Source organism: Pseudophryne corroboree, chromosome 6 (assembly GCF_028390025.1).
Source record: "Pseudophryne corroboree isolate aPseCor3 chromosome 6, aPseCor3.hap2, whole genome shotgun sequence".
Taxonomy (NCBI): Eukaryota; Metazoa; Chordata; class Amphibia; order Anura; family Myobatrachidae; genus Pseudophryne; species Pseudophryne corroboree.
Genome location: NC_086449.1, coordinates 219,627,776 through 219,639,939, shown reverse-complemented (window position 1 = coordinate 219,639,939; position 12,164 = coordinate 219,627,776). Strand labels below are relative to the sequence as shown.

At 46.9% G+C, this 12,164-nt stretch overlaps 1 long non-coding RNA gene across 1 annotated transcript in view; it reads right to left on the bottom strand.

Annotated features, from left to right (window-relative positions):
* Nucleotides 1-10,496, bottom strand: part of LOC134935141 (uncharacterized) — an 80,366-nt gene extending 69,870 nt beyond the window's left edge. The window contains exon 1 of the long non-coding RNA XR_010179931.1: nt 10,440-10,496. This is a non-coding gene — a long non-coding RNA (uncharacterized LOC134935141). The remainder of the gene's footprint in view (nt 1-10,439) is intronic.
* Between the last annotated feature and the right edge of the window lie 1,668 nt (nt 10,497-12,164).

Genomic DNA, 12,164 nt, shown 5'->3' with positions numbered 1-12,164 from the left:
ACGCCTAGCCGAAGCTAAGGCCAATAGCATGACCACCTTCCACGTGAGATACTTTAGCTCCACGGTCTTAAGTGGCTCAAACCAGTGGGATTTCAGGAAACCCAACACCACGTTGAGATCCCAAGGTGCCACTGGTGGCACAAAAGGGGGCTGAATATGCAGCACTCCCTTAACAAACGTCTGAACCTCAGGAAGAGAAGCCAGTTCTTTTTGAAAGAAAATGGATAGGGCTGAAATCTGGACCTTTATGGACCACAACTTCAAGCCCATAGTCACTCCAGACTGTAGGAAGTGCAGGAACCGGCCCAGCTGGAATTCCTCTGTAGGGGCCTTCCTGGCCTCACACCAAGCAACATATTTTCTCCATATACGGTGATAGTGTTTTGCTGTCACGTCCTTCCTAGCCTTTATTAGCGTAGGAATAACTTCATCCGGAATGCCTTTTTCTGCTAGGATCCGGCGTTCAACCGCCATGCCGTCAAACGCAGCCGCGGTAAGTCTTGGAACAGACAGGGCCCCTGTTGCAACAGGTCCTGTCTGAGAGGCAGAGGCCATGGGTCCTCTGTGAGCATTTCTTGCAGTTCCAGGTACCAAGTCCTTCTTGGCCAATCCAGAACAATGAGTATTGTTCTCACTCCTCTTTTTCTTACGATTCTCAGCACCTTGGGTATGAGAGGAAGAGGAGGAAATACATAGACCGACTGGAACACCCACGGTGTCACTAGTGTGTAGACAGCTATCGCCTGAGGGTCCCTTGACCTGGCGCAATACCTTTTTAGCTTTTTGTTGAGGCGGGATGCCATCATGTCCACCTGTGGCAGTTCCCATCGATTTGTAATCAGCGTGAAGACTTCTGGATGAAGTCCCCACTATCCCGGGTGGAGGTCGTGCCTGCTGAGGAAGTCTGCTTCCCAGTTGTCCACTCCCGGAATGAACACTGCTGACAGAGCTTGCACGTGATTCTTCGCTCAACGAAGAATCCTGGTGGCTTCCGCCATCGCCACCCTGCTTCTTGTGCCGCCCTGGCGGTTTACATGAGCCACTGCGGTGATGTTGTCTGACTGAATCAGCACCGGTTGGTTGCGAAGCAGAGGCTCCGCTTGACTCAGGGCGTTGCATATGACCCTTAGTTCCAGGATATTTATGTGCAGACAAGCCTCCTGGCTTGACCACAACCCTTGGAAGTTTCTTCCCTGAGTGACTGCCCCCCATCTTCGGAGGCTCGCATCCGTGGTCACCAGGACCCAGTCCTGTATGCCGAACCTGCAGCCCTCGAGAAGGTGAGCACTCTGCAGCCACCACAGAAGGGACACCCTGGCCCTGGGGGATAGGGTGATCAGCCGATGCATCTGAAGATGCGATCCGGACCACTTGTCCAACAGATCCCACTGAAAGATCCTCGCATGGAACCTGCCGAAGGGAATGGCTTCGTATGATGCCACCATCTTTCCCAGGACTCGCGTGCAGTGATGCACCGACACCTGTTTCGGTTTTAAGAGGTCTCTGACTAGAGTCACGAGCTCCTGAGCCTTCTCCGCCGTGAGAAACACCTTCTTCTGGTCTGTGTCCAGAATCATGCCCAGAAAGGGCAGACGCGTCGTAGGAATCAGCTGCGACTTTGGGATATTCAGAATCCAGCCGTGCTGTTGCAACACTTCCTGAGAGTGTGCTACGCTGATCAGCAACTGCTCTCTGGACCTCGCCTTGAGGAGATCAACCAAGTATGGGATAATTGTGACTCCTTGCTTTCGAAGGAGCACCATCATTTCCGCCATTACCTTGGTAAATATTCTCGGTGCCGTGGAGAGCCCAAACGGCAACGTCTGGAATTGGTAATGACAGTCCTGTACCACAAATCTGAGGTACTCCTGATGAGGTGGATAAATGGGAACATGCAAGTAAGCATCCTTGATGTCCAGAGACACCATAAAATCCCCCTCTTCCAGGCTTGCAATGACCGCTCTGAGCGATTCCATTTTGAACTTGAATCTTTTCAGATAAATGTTCAGGGACTTTAAATTAAATATGGGTCTGACCGAACCGTCCGGTTTCGGTACCACAAACATTGTGGAATAGTATCCCCTTCCCTGTTGAAGGAGGGGAACCTTTACCACCACCTGCTGGAGATATAACTTGTGAATTGCCACTAACACTACCTCCCTTTCCATGGGGGAAGCTGGCAGGGCCGATTTGAGGTAACGGTGAGGGGGCATCACTTCGAATTCCAGCTTATATCCCTGAGACACAATCTGTATAGCCCAGTGATCCACCTGTGAGCGAACCCACTGGTGGCTGAAATTTCGGAGACGCGCCCCCACCGCTCCTGGCTCCACCTGTGGAGCCCCAGCGTCATGCGGTGGATTTAGCGGAAGCCGGGGAGGACTTCTGTTCCTGGGAACTAGCTGTATGGTGCAGCTTCTTTCCTCTACCCCTGCCTCTGGCAAGAAAGGATGCACCTCTGACGTTCTTGCTTTTTTTGTGATCGAAAGGACTGCATTTGGTAATACGGTGCTTTCTTACGCTGTGAGGGAATATATGGCAAAAAATTTGACTTCCCAGCCGTAGCTGTGGAAACTAGGTCCGAGAGACCTTCCCCAAACAATTCCTTACCCTTGTAAGGTAAAACCTCCATGTGCTTTTTGGAGTCGGCATCACCTGTCCATTGCCGAGTCCACAGGACCCTTCTGGCAGAAATTGGCATTGCATTTATTCTAGAGCCCAGTAGGCAAATGTCCCTCTGGGCATCCCTCATATATAGGACAGCGTCTTTTATATGCCCCAGGGTCAGTAAAATAGTATCCTTGTCCAAGGTATCCAGTTCCTCGGACAGATTATCTGTCCATGCTGCTACAGCACTACACATCCAGGCCGACGCAATTGCCGGCCTCAGTAGAGTACCTGAATGTGTATAAACAGACTTCAGGATACTTTCCTGCTTCCTATCCGCAGGATCCTTTAGGGAGGTCGTATCCTGTGATGGCAGGGCCACCTTCTTAGATAAGCGTGTCAGAGCTTTGTCTACCCTAGGGGAGGATTCCCAGCGCATCCTGTCCGTTGGCGGGAAAGGGTACGCCATAAGTAACCTTTTGGAAATCAGCACTTTCCTATCAGGGGAATCCCACGCTTTTTCACATAACTCATTTAACTCATGTGAAGGGGGAAAAGTCACCTCTTGCTTTTTCTCCCCAAACATATAAACCCTCTTGTCAGGGACAGGGTTTACCTCTGATATGTGCAATACATCCTTCATTGCTATAATCATGTAGCGGATGGCTTTAGCCATTTTAGGCTGCAATTTTGCATCATCGCCATTGACACTGGAGTCAGAATCCGTGTCGATATCTGTGTCAACAATTTGGGATAGTGGGCGCTTCTGAGACCCAGACGGCCTCTGCGCTGTAGGATCAGGCATGGGCTGAGACCCCGACTGTCCCAAGGCATCAGCTTTATCCAACCTTTTATGCAAGGAGTTTACATTATCATTTAACACCTTCCACATATCCATCCAATCAGGTGTCAGTGCCGTCGGCGGAGACACGTCATTCATCTGCACCTGCTCTGCCTCCACATAGCCCTCCTCGTCAAACATGTCGACACAAGCGTACCGACACACCACACACACAGGGGATGCTCTATATGAGGACAGGACCCCCACAAGGCCTTTTGGAGAGACAGAGAGAGAGTATGCCAGCACACACCCCAGCGCTATATAACCCAGGAATTACACAGTAACTTAGTGTTTACCCAGTAGCTGCTGTATATATGATTAATGTGCTAAATTTATGTGCCCCCCTCTCTTTTTACCCTCTTTTTACCGTGAGTCTGCAGGGGAGAGCCTGGGCAGCTTCCTCTCAGCGGAGCTGTGGAGAGAAAATGGCGCTGGTGAGTGCTGTGGAAGAAGCCCCGCCCCCTCAGCGGCGGGCTTCTGTCCCGCGATTTTGTGTAAAAATAATGGCGGGGGCTCATGCATATTACAGTGCCCAGCTGTATATATGCTGCTTTTTGCCAGGAGGTACTCAATTGCTGCCCAGGGCGCCCCCCCCCTGCGCCCTGCACCCTACAGTGACCGGAGTGTGTGGGTTAGTGTGGGAGCAATGGCGCACAGCTGCAGTACTGTGCGCTACCTCATATGAAGACAGGAGTCTTCTGCCGCCGATTTTGACGTCTTCTTGCTTCAACCCGCCGGCTTCTGTCTTCTGGCTCTGCGAGGGGGACGGTGGTGCGGCTCCGGGAACGGACGACCAAGGTTAAGTTCCTGTGTTCGATCCCTCTGGAGCTAATGGTGTCCAGTAGCCTAAGAAGCGCAACCTAGCCGCAGTTAGTAGGTTTGCTTCTCTCCCCCCTCAGTCCCACGTAGCAGAGAGTCTGTTGCCAGCAGAAGCTCTCTGAAAATAAAAAACCTAACTAAAATACTTTCTTAATAGCAAGCTCAGGAGAGCTCACTAAAATGCACCCAGCTCCTTCCGGGCACAGATTCTAACTGGGGTCTGGAGGAGGGGCATAGAGGGAGGAGCCAGTGCACACCAGTAGTACTAAATCTTTCTTAGAGTGCCCAGTCTCCTGCGGAGCCCGTCTATTCCCCATGGTCCTTACGGAGTCCCCAGCATCCACTAGGACGTTAGAGAAATAGGCAATTCTCATATAAAGATTTTCGGGGGTGCTACCAGAGATAAGATTTATGAACACAAAAAGAACTGGAAAGAAAAGAATGTCTCTATGTTGGCGCACAGTGAAAGAGATTTTTTTATATATATTTAAAATATAACTTTTAATAAATTAATCAAATAAGTCTAATCACGAAGTAAGGACAATACAATACATACATAGAGTGAAAAAAGTGTACGTACACTTTTTCACTCTATGTATGTAAAGTATTGTCCTTACTTCGTGATTAGACTTATTTTATTAATTTAAAAAATATATATATTTTAAATATATATAAAAAAAATCTCTTTCTCTGTGCGCCAACAAAGAGACATTCTTTATGGTAGAGTTGAAAAAATAGGGATCTTCCCAGGATACTGCAGATTGGACAGTGAAGTGAGCACTGTCAAGGGAACCCTCTAGCACCACCCTTCACATGTGTCTTGGTACTTCTGGGGTGTTGGTAGTAAATGCAGGGGATGGGAGCAGTGTCTGTCTTGGCTGTCATGATTGTATTTGGTTAGCTGTATGAAACCTGATACACTCAAGCTCCACTCCATCACCAGTGTACATGTAACATGTTATCTATCATGAAATCAACATCGCTGGTCAAGTAACTGTGCTGTTTATAGTTTTAGCCATCTGCTGGTGCATGTCTACTGTATAAAACTCAATATCAAAACCTGCGCACATCATTTCCAACAATGTCCATCCTGGGGGCAGCAGTATAGTACATTGGTGGCTGGTGCCTGGAGAGGAAGCAGCCACCATGCAGAGAGGGAAAGGAAAGGTGATGCTACAGGCTGCACCATGACCAGACATGAAGACGTGTGAGGGGGCAGTGGCTGATGCTTATAAGATCACCCTTATTATTGTGCTAGGCAGCACACATGGTGACCACTGCCTTGTCCTACGGGACTGAATTGGCCACCACTGCAGTATATGATCCCCTGAATATGATTTGTGAGTTCCACAGTTTACAACTCTACATTTACATTTGTACATTTACATGATGACACCATACTTACAGCATTTGTAATACTTCCATGCTGTATAATCCTAATCAACTAATATGTAAGTAGTGTAGATGTTTCATAGAGCTGTACAATAAGGGAGGCAAAGGGAACACATAATAAAAGGAAAGGAATATCCTGTACAATACACTACAGGGAGAGGTCTTTCTAAATAGAGCAGACTATTTTCATGAAGATGCAGGACACATCATAGCACATCATCAGTGATTACACACATGTATTTCTCCCACATAACACAAACTCTGCACTGGGAAATCTTGTGCTGCTGCTGCTGCTAATATTTAATAAAATATTAACGCTGCAATATTAACCTCCAGATTTGTTGGAGTGTAGCCATATTACTTCTGGCAAGCAAATTTCCCTCTATACACAAAGTTTTATTACCACTTTATATGTATACTCCTAGTCTATACACATGTCTCTTATTTATACTCTGAGGCAGTCCATCCTCTAGATTTATTTAAGTGAGTGTTGCCAAAGGTGTATACATATTGTGTCTCTATGTTGAGTTCTACACCACACACAGGCTGATTCTGAGTTGCACGGTGCTGCGACCGCTTTAGTGCCTGTATATAGTCTGACCTGTGACCTAATGCTAGTAAAAGCCCTTCCTCTGCTGTACAAGTGTGCATCTGAATGAACAAGAGTTGGGGCACCCATTGTGTGTGTCTGCAGTCGGCACCATCAGAACTTACACCAGAACCACGCTAGGTGCAGAATCTCGCTAGGTGCAGAGTGTGGTCTCCATTATATGCAAATAAGTGTTTGAGTCTGCACCCACTCCTGCGAAATGCCTGTGACACTCACATTAAACAACCATAAGATGGAATATCTATGTGCACCTGTTTAGCCACCTCCCTCTCATCACCCAGTAATGCCCAATACATTCCAGTTAGTGCAATGCAATCAGTCCATGCAACATGTGTTGTGCAACTTTTTAGAGATTTAAACGCATATGCGTGGGGAAAAAAATCACAAATTTTCGTGTGCATTGGCATTGCATCCAACTCAGGATCAGGCCCACAATCTCCTCCCACTTGCATTATATCACTTTGCTAGCAGCTCACAATAGTCAGGCTATGAGGAAAATTTTACAGGTAATGTCTGCTTTAGTTATACAGAACTTCTGAAGAATAACTACTGTATAAAGTACTTTTATGACTGAGATGAGCCAGATGGGGTCTTGTGGAGCAGAAAGGGGTATGTCTGTTAGGGAATGCCTGTCAAGAGTCCAGGATATAGCTGTCAGGAGTCCAGGATATAGCTCCATTTCATCCCCTGTCCCCCAAGACATCTAACCGCCATAGTCCCTAGCAACTGAGGGGCCTTGCCAGCTAACAAGTGTCGTACCAACTCAGTATATACAGGAGTGTCTCACAAACCACTCCCAACATGAATTCCTGTGGAGACCTATAAGGAAAGGTTCTGAAGTCAGTGAATTAGGTAAGCAACAGCCAACCAAGCCAAGGATCAGGTGTTGGGTGACCAAATTGAAGATGAAAACCACAAAAACCATGTGAGTGCAAAAGCTGAAAAAACATAATTCCCCAAAAGCGTCAAGAGGCTCATGGCCTTAGGTTTTCAAAACAACTAGCAAGGAGCGCGGATTCCCCCCCCCCTCCCCCACATACTTGTAAGTTGCCGACTGTCACCAATCTGTTTAATGGAAGAGACCAAACATCGGCAAAGGGGGAGAAGGGGGGAGATGACTAGCGGAGGTAGTGGCACGAAAGTCTGTAACACCACATATGTCTGTCCCTTAACTTAAAAACTTACGATAAAAAGTTGCAGGGGAGTAAAGGGCACATGTTCAACAGAGTGCATAGTAGGGTTCTGAGACTGGCCCCAGCAACTGAAGACCAAACTAGAGGGAAAGCCGTGGATCACTCGGTGATCACTGCAACCCTGCTCACAACAGACAGAAGGGTGGCATCACGCACCACAAGAGACCACACCCAACACTGTATATAGCCACTGTAATCAGAGGCTAGGAAGCCTCAACAAAGTGGCTTGGGTGGGGTTTCCAGACCACCACTGAAAAGAGAAACTAAAGAAAGGAATAGGGAAAGACAAAATGACAAGGGGAACAGAAATGACAGGGGTGAAGAAATAACAAAAAGTGCAGGACCAATTAAAGTAAACAATAACATATAGGGGGGAAGGCAGATGGAAAGAATAGAAGAGAAAATAAAAGGATGGCAATAAAAGAATTAGAGAAATACAATTTAATAAACAATAACAGTGTGAGACACTGAAGGGATAATTCAGATCTGATCGCAGCAGCAAATTTGTTAGCTAATGGGCAAAACCATGTGCTTTGCAGGTGGGGCAGATGTATCATTTGCAGAGAGAGTTAGATTTGGGTGGGTTATATTGTTTCTGTGCACGGTAAATACCTTCTGCTTTATTTTTACACTGAAATTTAGATTTCAGTTTTAACATACCCCACACAAATCAAACTCTCTCTGCCCATATTATATCTGACCCCCCCCCCTGCAGTGCACATGGTTTTGCCCATTAGCTAACAAATTTTCTGCTGCGATCAGATCTGAATTAGGCCCTCTTACATGTCCTCACAATTGAGTATTGGGCTACTTATACCCCTTTCACACCAGAAATGCAGGGACAAAACCCGGGAATTCTGCCACGTGCTCATGCAGGGACATTCCCGGGTTGGCACCATTCACACCAGCATTTTTTGCCGAGACATCCCGGGTCTGCACCTTTCATACTGAACCCGGGATGGCCCTGCATTTTCTGAAAATGGGCATCTCAGAAAAACCACAAGACCAGGAAGTGCCCTGAATAGCCAATCAGCATCAGCAGAGGCAACCCGGGAAGGTGGAACATGTCCCTGCACCATTCACACTGTCCAGGGTCCAGGGACGATCCCGGGACCAACCCTGGTCGATTGCAGGGTTGAAATGCAGGGACAGAAATCCCGGGTTTTTGTCCCTGTACCCTTTCACACCAAGAAATTTCCCGGGTTGATGCGCGTTCATGTGTTTTAACCCGGGAAATTTATGGCTGTGTGAAAGGGGTATTATAAAGAGATTAATATGACATAAATACATCTATCTGCCATATAATGAAGCGTAATAGTTTGTTGATGCTGCTATATTTCCAGTTATATTTTAGATCGAACAGCACAAGGAAACACTCTATTTCCAAGGGGATACACACAGTGGGCCTAATTCAGACCTGATTGATGCTGTGCGTTTTCGCACAGCAGCCAATCAGGTCTGAACTGCACATGCGCCGGCGCCGCAGTGCACAGGCACATACCAGACAGCCGACGGCCGTCTCAGCACTGCAATCGCCTTTGGCTGATTGACAGGCAGAGGCGTTCGCTGATCAGGAGGGGGTGGGCCGGTGGCGTTTGGCCGCCATTTTAGGAGCACGGTCCGGGCAACGCAGGCGTGCCCGGACAGTGCGGGGGGCGGGCCGCGGCAACTGCGTGACATTACATGCAGCCGCTGTGACTCTCACTTTGACGAGTAGCTCCCTGAAAGCGCGCAGGAGCTGCGCTGGTAGGGAGCTACTCTTCAAGTACACTGTGTAGTGCTTTTGTACTTGTGCAGGGGGGGGCAGGCCTGACATTCGGGGTGGACTAGCCCTGTGCTGGGTAGAATGGCGGTAGGGGGGGCTCGCCACAGGTTCTGTTCTCCCTGTATGGGTGTCGTGGCCTGTATATCGGTGGTGGTATGGTGCCCCCGTTGGGATCCCAACATCGGTATTTTGACAGCCGGGATCCCAACGAGTGGTATGCTAACTGCATACCGTTTACACACACACTCACTGATTCAAGATCCGTTTCACATGCAACATGGTAGCACAGCGGTTAGTATCTGTTGCCTATGCAATATCTATATATATTTTTTTACAAAATAAATTGCAGTAAATAAAGATATATAAATATACAATTTAATTGTGGAAGTATTTAATTACAAGTGATGAAGAAAAACCCTGAGCGCTGCAGTGTGGCTTACTGCACACAGCAGTCTCTCTTTAATTCCCTTTGATTGTCATGTAACAGCATACCTTGTACACTGACCTTCACTGAGCACACAGTCTGCCACTTTCTTCCATGGCTGTTCTCATCGTGAGATTAGCCGTGTTCCATATATTTACACATATCTGGTTACCTGCTCTAGACATTAACTACTTCACTGCCTTTGAAAATAACTCTGCCGACATTTATTGGATCAGACATATATACAGCAACACAATGTGTTTGATGGTGAAACATATAATTTGTCAGTACTCTAATATTGATACAAAGTAAGTCAGGAATAGCGTCATACTAAAAGGTAGCAGAAAATACTGTGAATTCTTTGTTTTTTTTAGAATGTATTCTACTAGAACAACAGAGGTGGGCAATAAGCGGCTGCTAGAAGTGTGAACTGGATGATAGAATCTAATGGGCGGCCTGGTAAAATGTAGCCAGCAAGGAAGCACACACTTTGCCGCAGAGTAAAAGGATTGTGGACCACGGTCGAGCTCCACAAGGTAGCAGCTGACTATCATGACACATGAATGTGAGGTAAATATGCAAGGTCAGACATTTACTTTTAGCTGTTGTAACACTTATGGGAAGAGTGTGCATGTAATTTAAAGCTCTACGCATGTTAGCCATTTCTTTGTGGCCACCTGATGGGTGGTAAAAAGGTGGCATCAAAACAGAAGCTGTGTATGTAGTATCTCAAATGTGTGGAAGTGTGGGCACATATCAGTTATTTGTAGATGGTAGTGGTACCTTACAGCAGGAATGGCAGCTCCAGGGGGTCTTCCTAATGATAACTACTGCACAGTCTCTCCCTTCCCAGACTAGCAGAGAGACTAGGCCCGTACAGAGTAAAATAACGTAACGTGACAACCTTGATAAGCAGAATAATCTGTCAAATTTATTATTAGCAAAATGATGATGACGATCTAAGATAGAGCAGTAATGTAACACACAAGAAATAATTGTCAACATACAAATGAAGTGGAGTCTCACATGATAATGATTACAGATAAGCAGAGAATAATTATTACCATGCAAATCACATGGAATTCCTCACAAATAAGATAATGTTAAAATGCACTAAATTATTACTGGGGCTGCTACTTTGTCAGTGAGTGTGTGAGGGGCTGCATTTTTGTGAGTGTGTGAGAGACTGCATTTTGTGGGTGTGTGAATGTGTGAGGGGCTGCATTTTTCTGAGTGTGTGAGGGGTTGAGATTTTGTGAGCGTGTGAGGGGCTGCGATTTTGTGTGTGTGAGTGTGTACTAGGTGCGCTATCAAAGGAGCGTGACAGAGGGGACCGGAGACTGCTAGGGTTGCCACCTCATCCCTTTCATTCTGGACACATATTAAGGGGGTGCGCAAGGATAGATAAGTATAAGCTTAACTACATTACTGTATAAGTGACTGTTTTATTTCTTCTCTGTCCTCCTGTATCTCCTCTTGTCCATGATTGTAATGTATTATCAATTACAGTTATGTTGTTCTCTATTGTTTCTCATCACAGCTAGGCTATAGTATTGTATTGTATTGCATAGATTGAATTGCTTTTTCTGAAGGTAACAGGGATTTAGACTTTACAAACAAAATGGGTGGGACCGTGATTCAGAATCTCACTCAGTGCATGTCGTGCAAGATGTATGCACACCTGGAGTAACCGTCCAAGTGTGAATAGATTTGCGCGAGGTGTGTGCGAACGGCTGCCCTGGAAGCCTAGGTAACTGATCTAGAGCAAACCGTTACAAGACTGAGGGACAGTCACAATCTCGAACAAAGTTTAGATAGAATGGTGGAGGAGTTGCAGGGGGTATCACCAGTAGACGAGGACAACGAGGTAGCCAGGTGGGTTACAGATAGAGGGAAGAAAAAGCGGGGAGGCAAGACATCTCTGAACTACCAAACCCCAATAAATTCACCTGATTGGACAAAGATTCGGAGGATGGTAGTGAAGAAATGAGGGAGCTGGAGGAGACTGTTCCCCCTAGCAACCGGAGGAGCGCTCCCTCTAGCACAGATGGGAAAAAGGATAGCGAGGTACCTTTGTCAGATTGTGTCGGTGTGGGATTCTATTATCAGGAAGACAGACAGGGCAATCTGCTACCGGGACCATGATCGCTGTACAGTCTGTTGTCTCCCTGGTGCTCGGGTACGACACATTACGGACCTGGTAGAAAACTTGTTAGGAGGGGCTGGGTATGACCCGGCGGTCTTGGTGCTAGTTGGCACCAACGACAAAGTTAGAGGTAGGTGGGATGTCCTTAAGAAAGATTATAGGGACCTAGGCCAGAAACTAAAGGCAAGGCCATCTCGGGTAATATTCTCCGAAATATTACATGTGCCACACGCTAGCCCAGGGTGGCAGAGGGAGATTAGGGAGGTAAATGTGTGGCTTAAAGACTTGTGTAGGAAAAGGAGATTTATGGTAGACTTACCATTGTTAAATCTCTTTCTGCGATGTACATTAGTTCCACAGGGAAACA